The sequence below is a fragment of the Rhinolophus hipposideros genome (genome assembly GCF_964194185.1).
Source record: "Rhinolophus hipposideros genome assembly, chromosome: 22".
Classification (NCBI taxonomy): Eukaryota; Metazoa; Chordata; class Mammalia; order Chiroptera; family Rhinolophidae; genus Rhinolophus; species Rhinolophus hipposideros.
In genome coordinates, this window is record NC_138068.1 from 34,367,246 (window position 1) to 34,383,418 (window position 16,173).

General features: G+C 33.9%; 1 protein-coding gene across 5 annotated transcripts in view; it reads left to right on the forward strand.

The window, feature by feature from the left end:
• Nucleotides 1–16,173, forward strand: part of MACROD2 (mono-ADP ribosylhydrolase 2) — a 2,186,605-nt gene that overhangs the window by 46,311 nt on the left and 2,124,121 nt on the right. The window lies entirely within an intron of this gene.

The following is a 16,173-nucleotide window of genomic DNA, read 5'->3' on the forward strand; positions in this document are numbered from 1 at the left end:
GCTTTTATAAAATATGTTGTGTATGTTTGAAATAAAGGAAGTTATAATTATCTTAAATTGTGGGATAGAGGATAAAGAAGGAATAGGGATGATCTGTTTTTCCTTTTCATATTTATGTTTTATCACATTGGTTTCAGTGAGAATGTTAACTCTTTTAATTTTTGAGGAAGAGTTTAAGAATTATGGAAAAAGTACTTAAGTGTACTCTATTTTTATAACTTTATAGAATAATTTAGTAATTAGCAAATAATACTTATAGTGGTCAGTGATATACATAACTTACTATTACTGTGAAATGAGGTAAGGAAGATGCAGCATTGATTATGATCCATGGGAACACTGAGATAGAAGCCACCTTTACCTATAGGAGGCAATGAGTCAGGGTAAGTTTGCATATTTGAAATGTGGTCAAAATTCTTTTTATAGGAGCTAGTTTCAGTTTAACCTGCTTTCTTTCCTTCTCAATGCTTTTGCATTTGCAACATTAAATTGCCCAACAAAATTTAATTGAAATGACTCGTATCCCTTTTTTCCTACCTCTTCTTAGAAAGAACCAGGCAAAAGAGGAGCATCCAGCAGTATAAAGAGGAAAAAGATGAATATTATTTGAATACTGTGCTGGAGAACATACTGGTTAGAATCAGGCATGGTGGACCTTGCTCAGATCAAAAATTTTCTGGGCCTCTATTTAGCTGTAAGTTAAGGGGTGTGGGCTCTCTTGGAAATAGGATTACATAAATAAAGAATCCTTGCATAATAGAGAATTGATTTTAAAATGTAATATTTCATATGCCAACACAAATAAATAGCTTTACCTTTTGGGGGGGGACAAAATTAATATAATGATACATATAGATGTGAAGTTGGGCATTACTTTGGTCTACTAGAATATTAGAATATTTTTCTTTAAGACATGATTACTGCTACATAAGGAAAATTAATATACAGTAGCAAATATCTATGGCTATCTTATGCTTGTACAGTTAACATCATGAGTTCATAAGGTATAATTTTAAAATATAGCAGTTTAAAATACAGCAAAGTGACAGTTAATAGAAGTGGAAATGTCAGAAAATAGTTAGCTATTGGAATATTGAAGGAGACAAAAGCCTTAAATGTATTTTGTATTAGGCCTCTGGAATCGTGTGTATGACTTTAAAAATTAGTTTACTTGAGGAAAGAATATTACGTCTGTGGGATAGAGGTGAATTATTACTATTAAACTCCCCATTATGTGAAGTCAGTGAACCCAGTATTCACAGGAAGAGATTTGCTTTTTATTTTTGTCTCTACCAATATTCTTCCCCTCATCTTGAGTAATTATAAATCCCTTTGGTTATTTTAATATTTGGTGAAATAAACCGTATTACCATGTTTTACTCCTTTCAACTAGTTTATCAAAGGATTGTGAAACCCAGTATTTTCTAAATTTCAAATAGTTTCATACAATATTTAATCAAGTTTGTAGTATATGTTTGTGTACAATATGAACTGTAAACTGATTTATGAATTGTAGTCTGTATTTGGCATCTGTATATTTCAGAGGCTTATCAGTTATTTGGCTTTTATTATAACTTACAGGATTATTTTAAAGATTGAAAGAGACTATGGATAGAAACACTTTGAAAACAAGATTATACGAACATCAATTATTGTTTTAGTCACTGGTTAAAAAAGATTAGAGGGCCTATAGTATGTTCTTAAGGGTTGAAAATACTTTGCAAAGCATTTACTTATGCTAGGTGCAGTTTTATGGTAGTTTTATGAATAGCGCTGTTTTAGAGAGAAAATTGAGATAATTTACTAGATAATTGACTCTACAGTAATATACATTGAGATAACAGAAATACATGACATAAAATATTTAAGAAAAAATAAAGAAAAATTTCCAATTCAATCAATAGACTTTTACAAATAGTTAACTTTTTTATAAGCGCCTCTGAAAATACCCAATATTATTTTAAAGTTGAGACCTCAATATATGACCATAAGGTATTAAAGTTAATTATACTTCGATTCCTAACTGGGCCAAAACTAAACTCGTCTTTATTTCAAGTCTGTTCACCCTTTACCCTTTTTTCTGGAGCTGTCTCAAGTTATTTACTACTCTCCAGTAACACCTATTTCTAGCACATCCTAAATTATTAAAGTTTCTTCTTTAAAATGTCTTTTTTTGATGTCTCTATTTCTGTCACTCCTGCCATTATTTGAGATCAAGCTCTAAACATTTTTTATTTAGATTATAATGGCAGCCTCATAACTCATACATCTGTCTTTAAAGTCTTGCTGCATCCCATCCATACCGTTCTCAAAGCAGTCTTTCTAAAGGTAAATCTAATCAAGCCACTCTTGGTATTCTACCCTTTAAAAGTTCTTTGACAAAGGACTAAATTCGTACTGCAAAGGACCTCTTTATGACACTGCAAGATAGTTAGAGAAGCACATAACCATGGTTTAGATCCCTGCTCCACCCGATCCCTATGTGACCTCTAGTAAGTTTAGATTTATTCCTCCGTTTGTAAAAGGAGGTTGATCACAATAACCTACTTTGTGGGATCATTGTGAGGATTTCACATATGTGAAAGTGCTTAGTACTTTGCCTGGCACATATGTTAACTGCTCTTGTGATTACTTCTCTAGCCTCATCTCTTCACTGTCCTTTCTCTGTATGGGATTATCCAAAGTACTTCTTGTACTTTATTGTAATTGGCTGTTTACTTTTCTGTCTCCACCACTACATTCAAAGCTTATCTAGGGTACGCGAGTTGCCTTATTTTTCATTATATCCCCTATGCGTGGCATTACACTTGGATTGCATGTCCTTATTAAATATTGGCAGAAAGACTTCATGCTGGTAGGTCCTGAGAAATTGGAAAAGTATAAAATATATACTGAAAAATTATTCTCTACCTTGGGTTTCTAAAGTACTTTTGTAAGCTGTTTTTTATTGGCCTTTGTCTTTGTTTCACCTAGCATGATGCTTGGCAATAAATAAGTGCTTAATAAATGTTGAACTAATCGATCAACTTGAAATCAAAATTTGAGTCTCAATATGAACGACACAGTGGATATGGGACATAGTTGTTTTGGTAGAGATGTCATCAGTTTTCATGTCCCATTTCTGCTATAATTGAGAAGAAAGAAATTCTGTACTGCACGTTTGACCCTGGCAATCTATTTTATAAACATTTATCTGAGTTCTTTTTTGTTGTTCTTTTTTATGTGTGTTTCCTCACTAAAATTCCATTTTGGTTCCCTTCCCTTAGCCAGTACAAAGGTGGCTAATGGGTACTTCTCTCTGTGAAACGACTTGGTTTTAATTAGACGTTGATCAGTTAAGGAGATCCAAAAAAGAAAGGTGAATCACTGAAAAGAGAAGCTTCTCTTCCCTTCTGTGTATAAAAGACATTATTTTTTAATAGCCAGATAAAATTGGAATTAGCTGATTTACAAAATTGCCAATTAGATGTCATACTTAATTGTAGGTCCTGTGTCTAGGCTGGTTATTAGATATAATTTAGATTGAAGTAGTCTCTGGGGTTTGAGCATTGAAAAACTTGAAAAGTCATTTATTAACCACTGGTTGTAGATGTCTTTTTTGTTATACTTGGTACTAATTTTTAGTATCACGAATTATTTAAGATTTACTTTGTTCCTCATTTAATAAGTACGTGGAATTGATATGTAAATTAACATAGCAGTTAAGCATAAGCAGAACCAATTTCATAAACCTTAAGGTAAATTCTTTCACTTTTCCATTCAGGCACATTTTACATTGAACTCAGGATAAGAGATTTAGTGAAGCTGTGTTATCTGTATCTGCAAATCAATTTTTCAAGAACAGCCAATTGAACACTTAATGCTCACGTTGTTTTCATCATTTTGCAAGTAGAGAATTCATGCCTGACTTTGTTTTCCTCTGAAAGAATTAAATATTCTTTCAATAGTACTCCTACTACTTTCTCACCCATAGAGATAAGTTCGGTTTCTAAATTACTACTTGGTCATTGTGCAGATCCTACTTTGTAAAAGTTAACTGCTCATAGTGGCAAAAATTCTAACCACCTCTTGCCACTCCCATCCCATAACTGCATTGAAAATTATTATCCAAAGTAGTGATTTCCTCTTACCATGGAACTTGTATAAATAATATTATCGTGTCTAACGATTCTGTTGTATGATGAATTTTAATTTTTCCAGAAATACCTCAAGGTGACTCTTCCATTTGGTCGTACTTTTTAGTTGAATTAATGAAATTAAATTGCTAATCCCCACCGGATTATTTACTGAAATAAGATCTCTAAGTTTAGCTTCAATTGTTTACTCCTATTTATTTTTATTATTACTTAAAGGAAAAAAATGTATTTATTGTCTATAGGCAGAAATTGACTTGCACAGAATAGAAAACCAATCTTACTTCATCAGGATTACTGACTCTCTATAGTTTAATTCTGTTAAACGTTTTTTAAAATCCCTCCTAGCTTTGCTTCAGATACTTGGAGTACAAAGTTGGATGCGATTAAAATTCTGAGGTCTTGAAATTTTTTAAAAATTACAAAACAATGTGTTTTATGGGATTATAGGGACGAAGGAGAAGGGGATGCGGTAGGGAGGACCTAAAGCTAAGACCTAAAAGACGAGAATTAATATAGGAGTAGGTGGAGGAGCAACAGGAGGCAGTAAAAAAGAAATGGAAGACTTAAAGGCCTACTGAGTTCTAGAGTCCTCTTAGCCATTTGTAAGGATAGAGAGCACTTTGTCTATGGGAAAGTGGCAGGTAAGGAAGTGGAAGAGGGAGTCAGGGATCATTTAATGAAAGGTCTGATAGACCAGTACCTTTTCATGATGTGCAAACTAGTATGCATATGAATTCACTGTTAAAATGCAGATTCTGATTCAGTTAAGTGAGGGGTAGGACCTTATCTATATATAATAGGGGGGTTGATGGTCCCAAGTGATGCTGATGCTGCTGGTCTCCTAACCATACTTTAAACAGCAAGATTATAGTCTGTTTTGACGAGTTTAGCCTTTATTCTGTGGGGCTGGAAGGAGTTACATGATCAAACTTTAATTTTAAGAAAATCGTGCTTACATAGGGATAGAAGAGGAGACATGGTGATAATTAGGCTTGACGAAAAATAATTGTATGATGCTGAAGAGGAGAAGGAGGAAATGGAGGCAAGAAATGCGCAGAATGTAGAATAGAAAGTTCTTGGTTATTAATCGGCTGTGGAAGGGATTTGTTGAGGGGGAGGTAGTTTGGTTTGTTTCTAGGTTTGGGAATTGGCTAACTGGTAGGTGATGTTTACTGAGGGAGGAGAAACAGGTGGATCTTCTTGTGCCTGGAGGGGGTGGGTGCAATAAGAAAATAGATATCTGCCAGGCAGTCCCAAATGGCTAAATTGTCCTGCCTGCAAAGTACATACACGCATTGGGGACTCGTTAGATAAGCTTATTTCAGCATTTATTGAGAGCTTGCCGTTTGCCAAGTTCACTGCTAATAATGCTTAGCACACTAGAAGGGGTGAAGTGGGATGTCTTCCCCAAAGCATCTCACTATTGAGTGGGGGAGATAGAACCAAATGGATAATTGCAATCTAGCGGATCCACACAACAATGAAGAATACTGGGGAAACTTTTAGAATAGGTGACAATTCAACAAGAAGGGTGAAGAGGAATGCCATAAGCAGGTGGATAGGAGTGTGAAAGGTACGACGCACATCCCAGACACAATGGGAAGTTACCTTTTGAGTGCAAGTTGTAGATCATTTGCTATAGCAACAGCTCAAAGTGGAAAGCTGGATGGTAGAAGAGGCTGTAGAGATAAGCAAGGATGTGATTATAAGAAATCTTCTTGGCCATGTAACCCCTTAACCTGTAGATAATGAGGGGATGGCCACTTGAAATGGTTAGTTTTGCACCTTGCATTTTAGAGGGAACATTCTAATATCAGTATGAAGGATGAATTGGAGGGAGGTAAAATGTGGGACTTGAATCCCAGTCTAAGGTAGTGACTTCATTCTGCAAAATTAAGCCCCAAACTCAAATTCCTTAAAGGGTCAGGCAGACAAGATGTATATGGGAAGTGGCAGTGGTGAAAGTCTTAGAGAGGGGCAGGTTCTATGGTGAAAGGAAATGTAGCAGGTATTCCCTTCTCCTTACCAAGAATCCACTTGAAAAAATTTAAATACCATTATGCTACAAAATAAAACACCCTTAAAATTGTTATTTCTGATTAAAACCAAGGCGAATCGCGCAATGGTGACAGAACTGAAAAATTATTTGGGAAGTAGAATTTCTGTCTTGAGAGATTGGATGGTTGTATTACCCACTAATGGCATGGGGATAAAGGAGGAATCACACACTTTTGCTGAAAAATGAGGAGTTAGGTTTGGTCATGTATATGAGATGCTTGTGTAATTTCCAAGTCAGGATAGCTAGTGTACCATTGTTAGAGCTGGGCTGGAGAATGAGATTTGGAAAGCCTTCCATATAGTAGAGTGAAGATTCTCTAAGGGAAAAAGTAATGGGGAAAGAGGGTGAGGATAGAAACCCAAGGTCTAAGCTTTGACAATAGCCAGTGAGGGGACCAAGACTACTGTTCATGGTAAAAGTGAGTCTGGTGATTTGGCTATGCTAGAGACAACAGATCAGTAAAAGGTTGTTCAGTTGTGACAGTTGCCAGAGAGGTGAGGGGAAAAAAAAAATTTGCCCTTCAGATTTGTTAGCAGCCACTGAGATTTGTCCAGAACAATCTCAGTGAGTCCACAACCTAAAAAACTGAATTATGGAGTAACTGCGAGGTGAGAAAGCCCAGACAGTTGTTTTCCTTCTTAAGAAAGCTTGCTCTGCTTTTGCTATTTAGTAAGGCACTTTCTTAGAGATTAAGTTCATGACTGAGTGATCTAACTTACAGGCTCCCTATCTGAAAGGTGTTCTATATGAAATAAATTTATTAATTCAAATATGCTGACAAAAGTCCTAAGAATACAAAGGTACATGTGATCATTTTTAAACTGAAAAGCTGCTGTAAGAAAACTAAGTTAGAAAATAAGTTTTTATATTCATAGGCTTATTCATCTGTCCTCATTGATGTTATATAGTAATCTATGAAACTTCAAGTAAATATTTTCTACACATTTCCAGTTAAAAAAGAAAATCTATGCATTCATGTTTTGTCTTAAACATGATTTAAACATTCTAAAAATTATTTGGCTTCAGGAACACATTTCCTTTTTAGTACTTAAATATGGGCTTAAACATTGAAGTACTTTAAAAATTTCATCCTAGACCTTTTTTTCTGACTTTAAAGTTATTCATAGTCTTTGCAATGCCGCCATCTAGTGATAGCTTCCCAAAATGCATTAATTAACTTGTTGAAAAGTCTGTCCCATTTCCTCCACTCTGTGGGTCCTTTGCCACAGCATGTATTGCTTGGTGTATTCTTTTACTGCGTGTCAGTTGAGTTGTGTCCAGTTAGACTTCTTATTCTCCTTTAATGGCATTAGGGAAAGATCAGGAGCTTTAGAGCCACAAAATTTTGGTATGAATCCTTATACCTCCATTTATCAGACTGCACGTAGAGCAAGTTAGTTATCTGTCCAGTTCTTTCTGGGAAGTGAATGAAAATGTCTTCTTATGGCACCTGACACAGCAAAGAGTAGACATTCGATATGTGCCAGCTCACTCTTCCACCCTCTTCTCCCCATCTTCATTAAGCAGACTACAGGTCAGTTCTCTTTTTTCTCCCCTCTAAATTCTCTTGTTCTAAAGCATCTCACTATGTTGTAATTGCCTATATACTTGTCCATGTTATGTAATTCCTAGATGCCAGGGATCATGTTTGGCTTGTGCATATTTGTATTTAGTATTTAGCACGACTCCAGTACCTACAGGATCCTCAAATATTAGATATTTGTTGAATGACTGAATTATGATTGAATAAATGGAAACCACTTCTTAATAGGAATCCTGCAATGTGTTAGAGAAGTTTCTCTGGTAGTGTGCAGAATGCAAATGGTTAATACATGGTATAACTTGATTTTTCCCATAGCCTCTTATAGAGGTATTTATTTGATAATTTTTTTCAATTCTTTCTGTAGTTATTGGCCTTTTTAGGTTTTTGATAATATGATAATTTGTGTTTTCCTTAAAAGTTGTCAACATCTAATTTACAAAGTTTATTAGCAAACAGTTGTACATAGAACTTTGTTACAACATTTGATGTCTTCCATATCTGATAAAGTCCTTTTAATCCTTACCAATTTTACGCCTTGTGTTTTCTTTTCTTAAATATTTAGATTGGAGGTATGTATATTTTATTGGTATTTTTGAAACACTGGGATTATTTTGAAATTTCTGTTTAAAAAACACATAATTTTATCTATATTTCCTCTCCTAAGTTTTTATTTGTAATGATTTAGTGCTCCTATTTTTTATCTTTTTGTGGAATTTGCTTCTAAATTTGCTTCTAATTATATCTTTGACAAAGTCCCATAGGGTTTGATATATATATATATACTGGTTTTGTTATTTTTTAAGCTTTTAATAAATGCAGCTGTGATTTCTTCCTTGACCTGTTATTTAGTGGATATTTTTAAATTATTAAGTGTGTGTTTAAAATACAGTTGTTAATTTTTAGCATTATTATCATTAGAGAATAAGGCACATGCAATTTCCATTTTTTGAGACTTTTTTCTTGTGATACATGTAAGATCAATATTTAAAATATACCCTAGTCATTGAGAATGAAGGTAAGTCCTCTGTAGGGTTTGTAGTTTTATATGTTTATTTATTAGCCTTATTACATATGTTGAAATCCCTTTTATATTTTGATTGCTTCAACTGTCATATATTTATGAGAAGTATATTAAAGTTTTGCATTACTGTTGTATGTTTGTCATTTTTCTCATTGTTTCCAATATGTTTCAATGCTGTTATTTTATGCTTAAAAGTTTGTGATTGATGCCTTCACAGTGGATTTTTCTTTTTATCAATTAAAAATAATATTTTCAATAAATATTTCTGGACATTTGGATACCCTAATGGGAAAAAAATGAAACTTGGCCTCTGCTTCCCACTATGCACATTAGTTTGAAGATCTAAGTGTGAAAAGTAAAATAATGAAGCCTCTAAAAGTCAATGTAAGAAAATACCTTCATTGAGGTAGGAGGACAGGAAAATATTTCTTAAATAAGACACAAAACTTAGTAACATAAAGGGAAGGATTGATAAACTGGACCAAGTTAAGATAAGCTGGACAAGTTAAGCTGGACAAGTTAAGAGCTTTTGTCATCAGAAGACACCAATAAAAGAGATAAAAAGTAAACCAAAGAATGTGAGGATATACTTAAAACGTATACCCGAAAAAGGGCTTGTATCCATATTTGTACAGAAATCCTATAAATCAATATGAAAAAGAGACCCCGGAAGAAAAAGGGGAAGAGACTTGAACAGGCACTTCACAAAAGAGGAAACTCAGATGGCTAATAATTATGTGAAAAACTGTTCAACTTATTAACCAGGGAAATACTAATTAAAACCATAATGAGATACTATTACAATACTGGAATAGCTAAAATTAAAACGATTGACAATACCAAGTGTCAAATGTAGATAGTAAAGAAACTCTCTCACTGCTGCTGGGAGTATAAATTGGGAAAATCACTTTTGTAAATTCTAGCAGCATCTACTAAAGCTCCATGTACATAGGTATATATAAGTACATGGAGACCTATATAGTCCAGCAATTTCAGTAGGAATTTTGGCAGCTATCCTCTAAAAGACAAGTACAGTCATGTGCAGTGCAGCATTATTTGTGTTAGCCAAAACCTGGAAGCAAAATGTTCAGCAGCAATAAAATGGATAAACAAATTGAATATTCAATTTAATATTATATGGTAAGGAGTAGAACAATGAAAATGCACAATTTACAGTGTTATGCAACAACAAAGAGAAATTACACAATACTGTTCACTGAAAGAAACCAGGCATAAAGGAATACATTTTGTATATGATTCCATGTATATAAAATTGAAAAGCAGGCAAAACCTACAGATTAGACCCCAGGATAGTGGTAACTTTTTTGGAGGAGAAAGGATAGAGATTGGGAAGTGGTACTATGGGGACTTCTAGATATTAACAGTAACGTTCTCTTTCTTGATGTGTGGTGTATACAGGAGTATACTGACTTTTGGAATTCAATGAGTTGTATAATTTATGATTTGTGAGCTTTTATACATGTATGTTATACTTTGATAAAAATGTTCAAATTACAGAAAACTAAAAATGGTGCTTTTGTGCGAAGATACTAAAATAATAGAAATTCAATACAAGTTAACCACAATTTTGTCACTTATTTAAAATGTCAATAAGTGACATTCTCTGCCAGTCATTTGCTTGTATATTCCCATATTCAATCCCAACTTTCTCCCTCCTGCTCTATATTGCAGGATACATTAAAAACAAGACAAAACTTTTTTCATGAATTCTATTCTGATTTTGTTTTTAATTTCATTTGCCAGTTATGTCTTTTTTAAAATTATTTTTCCTATAGAATTTTCACCCATTTGAGAGTCTTTGTCTTTTACAAAGGAATTTTAATTCATTTTTCATTCATAATCATAAATGATTTTAATTTAATATTTTATGCTTTATTGCTATTGGTATGCAGACTGTGTGTAGGAGATTAAATTTTTAAGTCTGCTGAAAATTATCTTTAAATTTCCTGAATATTTGAATCTATATTTTTCTAATTATCAGTATCAAGAATAAATGAAACAATTTCACTTCCCTCATCTGCTTTCTCTCATGCTTATGTTTTATTGATGTAGTTTATTATTCAGATTAAATTTTATTTTCAAATTTTTTTGTATTTTGTTTAATCTCAGGAGTTAATCATGAGACTTACACTCTGTTTTATAATGTATTTACAATCATTAGTTTATTAACTCAAAAATTTATTGAGCACCTACTAAGCACCAGACACATAATATAAATAAAAATGATAGATGGGGCCCCTGATCTCATCAAGCTTTATATTCTTTATGGCAGATGGTCAAAAAAGTAAATAAGATAATTTTATATTTTGAAGGGTAGTATGAAGGGAATAAACGGCAAATGATAGAGAATGACTAACTGCAGTTGGGAATGATGCCACGTCACATAAGTTGGTCAGGGAAGGCCTTATGGAAACAGTGACATTTAGGCTGAGACTTGAAGAACAAGAAAGGACATAGAGCTGGGGGAAGAGCAGTCCAGGCTGAGGGTAACCAATGCCTTTATTTTTTGAAAAACTTTTATTCAACATTACTTATTGTACCTTATCAGGTATTGTACTAGGTATTTAAAATGTACTCACAAAGTTTTTCCTTTAAAAGTGCTTACATTTTACCCAGAACAGACAAATGGATCAATAAAAATTTCAGACTGTGGTAAGTGCTATGAAGAAGATAAAATGGACAAGGTGCTGAATTAGGAGAGGGGGCCATGGAAAGTTTTTCTAAGGAGGTGATATTTGAATTAATAACTCGATAATAAAAAAAAAACACGAGGCATTTGAAAATCTAGGGGAAGAGCATCTAGGGCAGGGTTTCAGGTGGGTTGGAGCAGTTACTGGGAGGAAGAAGGTGACTAAGGTTGAATTGTGTAGGACCTTACATGTTATAGTAAGGAACTTACACTTTATTCTGAGTTTAGTGGGAAACTATAGATTCAATTGCTGTTTCAAAAAGATCCCCAAGTACAGGGACTTAAACAAAAAAGATGTTTCTGATGTAACAACTTAGTCCAGAGATGGTAGCTGATTCTGTTCCACAAAGTTGTTTAACAACCATGGTTCCTTCTGTCTTGGTCTCTAACCATCTGCTAAAGTGTTATCCTTGTTTATGTGGTCCAAGCCACATTACCACCTACAAGTCCATGTCTCTAACTTTGCAAAAGGAATAAAGGACTGGTAAATCTTTTTTACGTGTACCTTCCACTTACATTTTATTAGTCATCACTTAGTCATATGGCCAAACTTAGTAGCCTGGAGCTTTAAATGTATAAATCCCTAGCTGGTTGACCTTGTACCCTGTTAAAACTTGTATATATGTATGGATTATTACTAAACAGAAGAAATGAATAGTAGATATTGGGAGCCAATTAGTAATTTCTGTCACAAAGCCATTGAAGTGTTTGCAACAGGGGAGTGAACATTCATTTTTAAAAAGATTATTCTGGTTATTGAGAGTATATCATGTGAGGTGGGGAGGATAACAAATGAAAATGGGGACCAGTTAAAGTGAGAGGTTGGTGATGACCTGGACCAGGTAGAGGCAATGGACATGGAGAGAAGTGGGTCGATTTGAGATATATTTTAGAAGTAGAATGATTTGCTGCTGAAGGCTAGATCCTGTGTTTCCCTGAAAGTAAGACCTAGCCGGACAATCAGCTCGAATGCGTCTTTTGGAGCAAAAATTAATATAAGATCTGGAATTATAGACTCAGTCTTGTATAAGACCCAAACTAATTATATTATATTATGTTATATTAATTATATTATTATTACATATTATATTGTATTAAAAGACCCGGTCTTATTTTACTATAAGTAGAATAGTAAAATAAGACCGGGTCTTTTGCTCCAAAAGATGCATTAGCGCTGATTGTGTGGCTAGGTCTCATTTTCGGGAAACATGGTGTCAGGGGACATGTGGGCCTGAGATAATCAGTTTGGGAGCCATTATTCCAAAAGGAATACCCAACTCAAAAGTTAGAAGAGAAGCATATAGGGAGCTTCATATATGTTGGTGGTGTTTTAATTTTTAATCTGGGTGGTTTCTACTTGGATGCTCATTGACAAAATTTGCTTTTCTTTAAAAAGTTTGTATTAATATATTATCTCTTATATGCTTTACTTTAAATTTTTATTTAAAAATAACTCCTGAACAGTGAAAGAAGAGTGAATATGAAATAAAAATGTGCAGAAAGTGAGTATGGACAACCCAGAGAAATTTTTCTGTGATGCAGATCTGAGAAAGAATGAAATTGATGATTGAAGATCTTGATAAGATAAAATTAAGAGACATCAGATTGAGATGTTAGGGATTAGAATTTTGGAAGTGGTACATAGTGGGAATGGATGAGTGACATGAGGTAGAGTAGAAGATTGTTAGAGGTGAGAAGGCAAAGGAACCAAAAGGTCAAGTGAATGTTGATGTTACTGGAAATGATGACAGGAGTAGAATGGAAAGAGCACATTGAGCTAGGAGAAAGATTTGCAGTGACTAGGAGGATAGAGGATGACTCCAATGAAGAAAAGAAAGTATAGTCATTCTCCGGTGGAGTTGAAAGAAGAAGAGAAATGGTTTGGTGTGGGAGTGAGGAGCATTTACTCTTTTTAGCCTTGAGGAACTTGGGGTTAGGGTTAAAATGAAGACAAAAACACCCCTCAATTTGCAATGAATTGATATTCTTAGAGGACAGCTAAGTTTCAGTGAAGTCCAGAGAGTCAAGAAAACTTTCAGCAACAAGGCTTAGGACGTAGTTGAGATTTTCTATCTCTGAGCAGGAGCTCCAGAAAGCATGCGTGCTGGGAATATTTGAGGCCTGCGTTGGAGGACGGGAGGAAATGTTAATCATCCATGTACTCAGAAGGACAATGGGCATATTTTTCCTTAAATGGTTTCAGTGCCTACTACCAGTCCATTTATACCACGGTGTGCTTCCTCTTGGTCACTGTGACTTATTTATAGACTGGCTTTATCATTTCTTTTCATAGTGTTTTGGGATGTATATAGGGGTTGTATATCTGTTTGAACCTTTGTATATCTCAGCCAGCTAATGAATTTATTGCGCATAGTCCTTAAAAATTCAATAACCATTGTTTCCCTGATTCTAATATTTAAATTGGTTGACAGATATTTTTAAATATTCAAGATTTACATTTTTATTTAGGTGCCTGGCATCTTAATAATATAACCATGAAAATATTATCATTTGGCAATCCTTATAAATAAATAAAACATGACTAAAGAGAAAGAGGGGAAATTGTGTATTTTATATGCATCATTTACCTTAATGATATCCCATTGCTTGTTTCAGTTCATTATATATGTATGTACACCATGGAAGTATGAATATCATGCCCTCTCCCACTGAAAAAAGGTTTTTTAAAAATGTTTCCTTTGAATTATACTTCAAGATATTTTTGCATGAAGGTACACTATTGATTACATGGTTTAGAAGATTCCTGTGAAAGAAGTTAGACATAAAGTCTGCTGCTAAAAATTCTTTCCATTTCAATTTGTTATTAGGTATTTGAGTCAGTTTTTTCAAGTTCTTTTTTTTAAATTGCATGTATGAAAAGATTTAAAAGTAATCTATATGTTGTCAAGATAAACTAAGAAATAATACATTTTTTTTAAGTTTGAATTTTGTTATATGCTTTTTTTCTCCTTCCGGAATGACACTTTAGTACAGGTTGGTGATTGTACAAATGTGTATATGATTTTACATATCAGTACTGAAAGTATGATCGAAGAAGAAGGTTCAGAGGGGACAGACTTAGAGTTCCAGGTTGTTTATTGTCCTTAAATAGTCTAGAATTGCAGATTTCATAATTTTCCTTAAATTCTTCAAATTTATGACCTAACAAAATAATGATCATGTGTACAGTTACGGAATTTATCATTACTGGCATCTGAAGCATAACTAGGAGTTATATATCCTTCCAGGTTTGTGACAATGTGAAGCTCAGGAACACATTGAATCAGTAAGCTAATAGCTTTTACTTTCTATGAATGTTATACATAGTTTTTAAAAGTCTGTTGGGCTTCCAATGTTATTTTAAAAATTATGTCAGTGATTTTATATATAAAATAATGGTTTAGAGCAGTGGTCCTCCAACTTTAATGTGTTTAAGGATCACCTTAAAGCTTGCTATAAAGATGTCTGCAGCCCTATTCCCAGAGATTGTGCCTTGTTCTGTGGAACACACTTGGTGAAACTACCTTGAAGATTAAAGAATAAAAAATAGAAGCTTTGGAAGTTAGTGATTTGTGAAGCAGGAAATTAAAATTCATATCTAAATCATTACCATTTTTGCATAGTAACTTACATTAGTTTAACATAAATAAGCCTTTCTGTTACTGTTCCCTAAAATACTTAAAGTGATTAGCCTCGCTTTTGAAAATATCCTTTGTATCAGTTTCTTTTTTTTATTCCTTTTCTGCCATGTTCCTTCCCTCCAGTCTTCCTTTCCTTCTTTTAATAAATCTTTGAGTGTCTACTGTGTGTTAGTTATTGTGATAGGAATATGGAAGGACTCAGGTATGCAAAAGATGCATCTGGCCTTGACATTCTCATTTCAGAGACAGAATCATAAAATAAGTGATTAGTATATAATATATTGAAAGACAAAGTCATTCAGAGTAGTGGAGAAGAATGCGCAAAACGTGACATTTATACCAGCTCTTGACAGGTGAGTAGGAGTTTGTCAAGGGTATGAAAGTTAATGGCATTTGGGTTAGTGAGAACTATGTTTGCAAAGACTTGGAAGCATTAAAGAGGCTGGGTTGATAGAGCAGAGTGATGGTTGAGTTGTGGAAAAGAGGTTGGTAAGATAGATTAGGGCAAGGGACATTATCTTTTGATTTAATTTATTTTAATGTTTAACCTAATACACCAGGGCAGTTGTGGTGAGAGTCAAGAGAAAACACATTTGGCATATTTCAAGAGTAGAATTGGTAGGATTTACAGACTAGTTGGACATGTGTTAGGAGAGTTAAAATTGAACTAAAGTTAGAGGTCTTAGGATGACTAACTGGAAGAGTTAATGATAATGTAGAATCTAAGACACCTCACTTCACAATTGTCAACCACGCTGGGATTAACAGGGAATTTCTAATCTGATGACTTCTTTTTAGGCCTTATCTTTGTTTCTTTTTTTCAGTTTTATTGAGGTATTATTGACAAAATTCTAAGACATTTTAAGTGTACAACATGATGATTTAGCATAGAAATACATGGTGAAAGGATTCCTTCCGTTGCCTTATCTTTTTTGAAGTCATCTCAGCATATGATCACTCACTCTCTCTTCTTTCACAGTCTATAGCCATGTGTGTTTGTGATTTCCCCTCCCGCTATATAAATAAGGCAGTGTGATCTTGCAGTGCACATCAAAAACCTGTG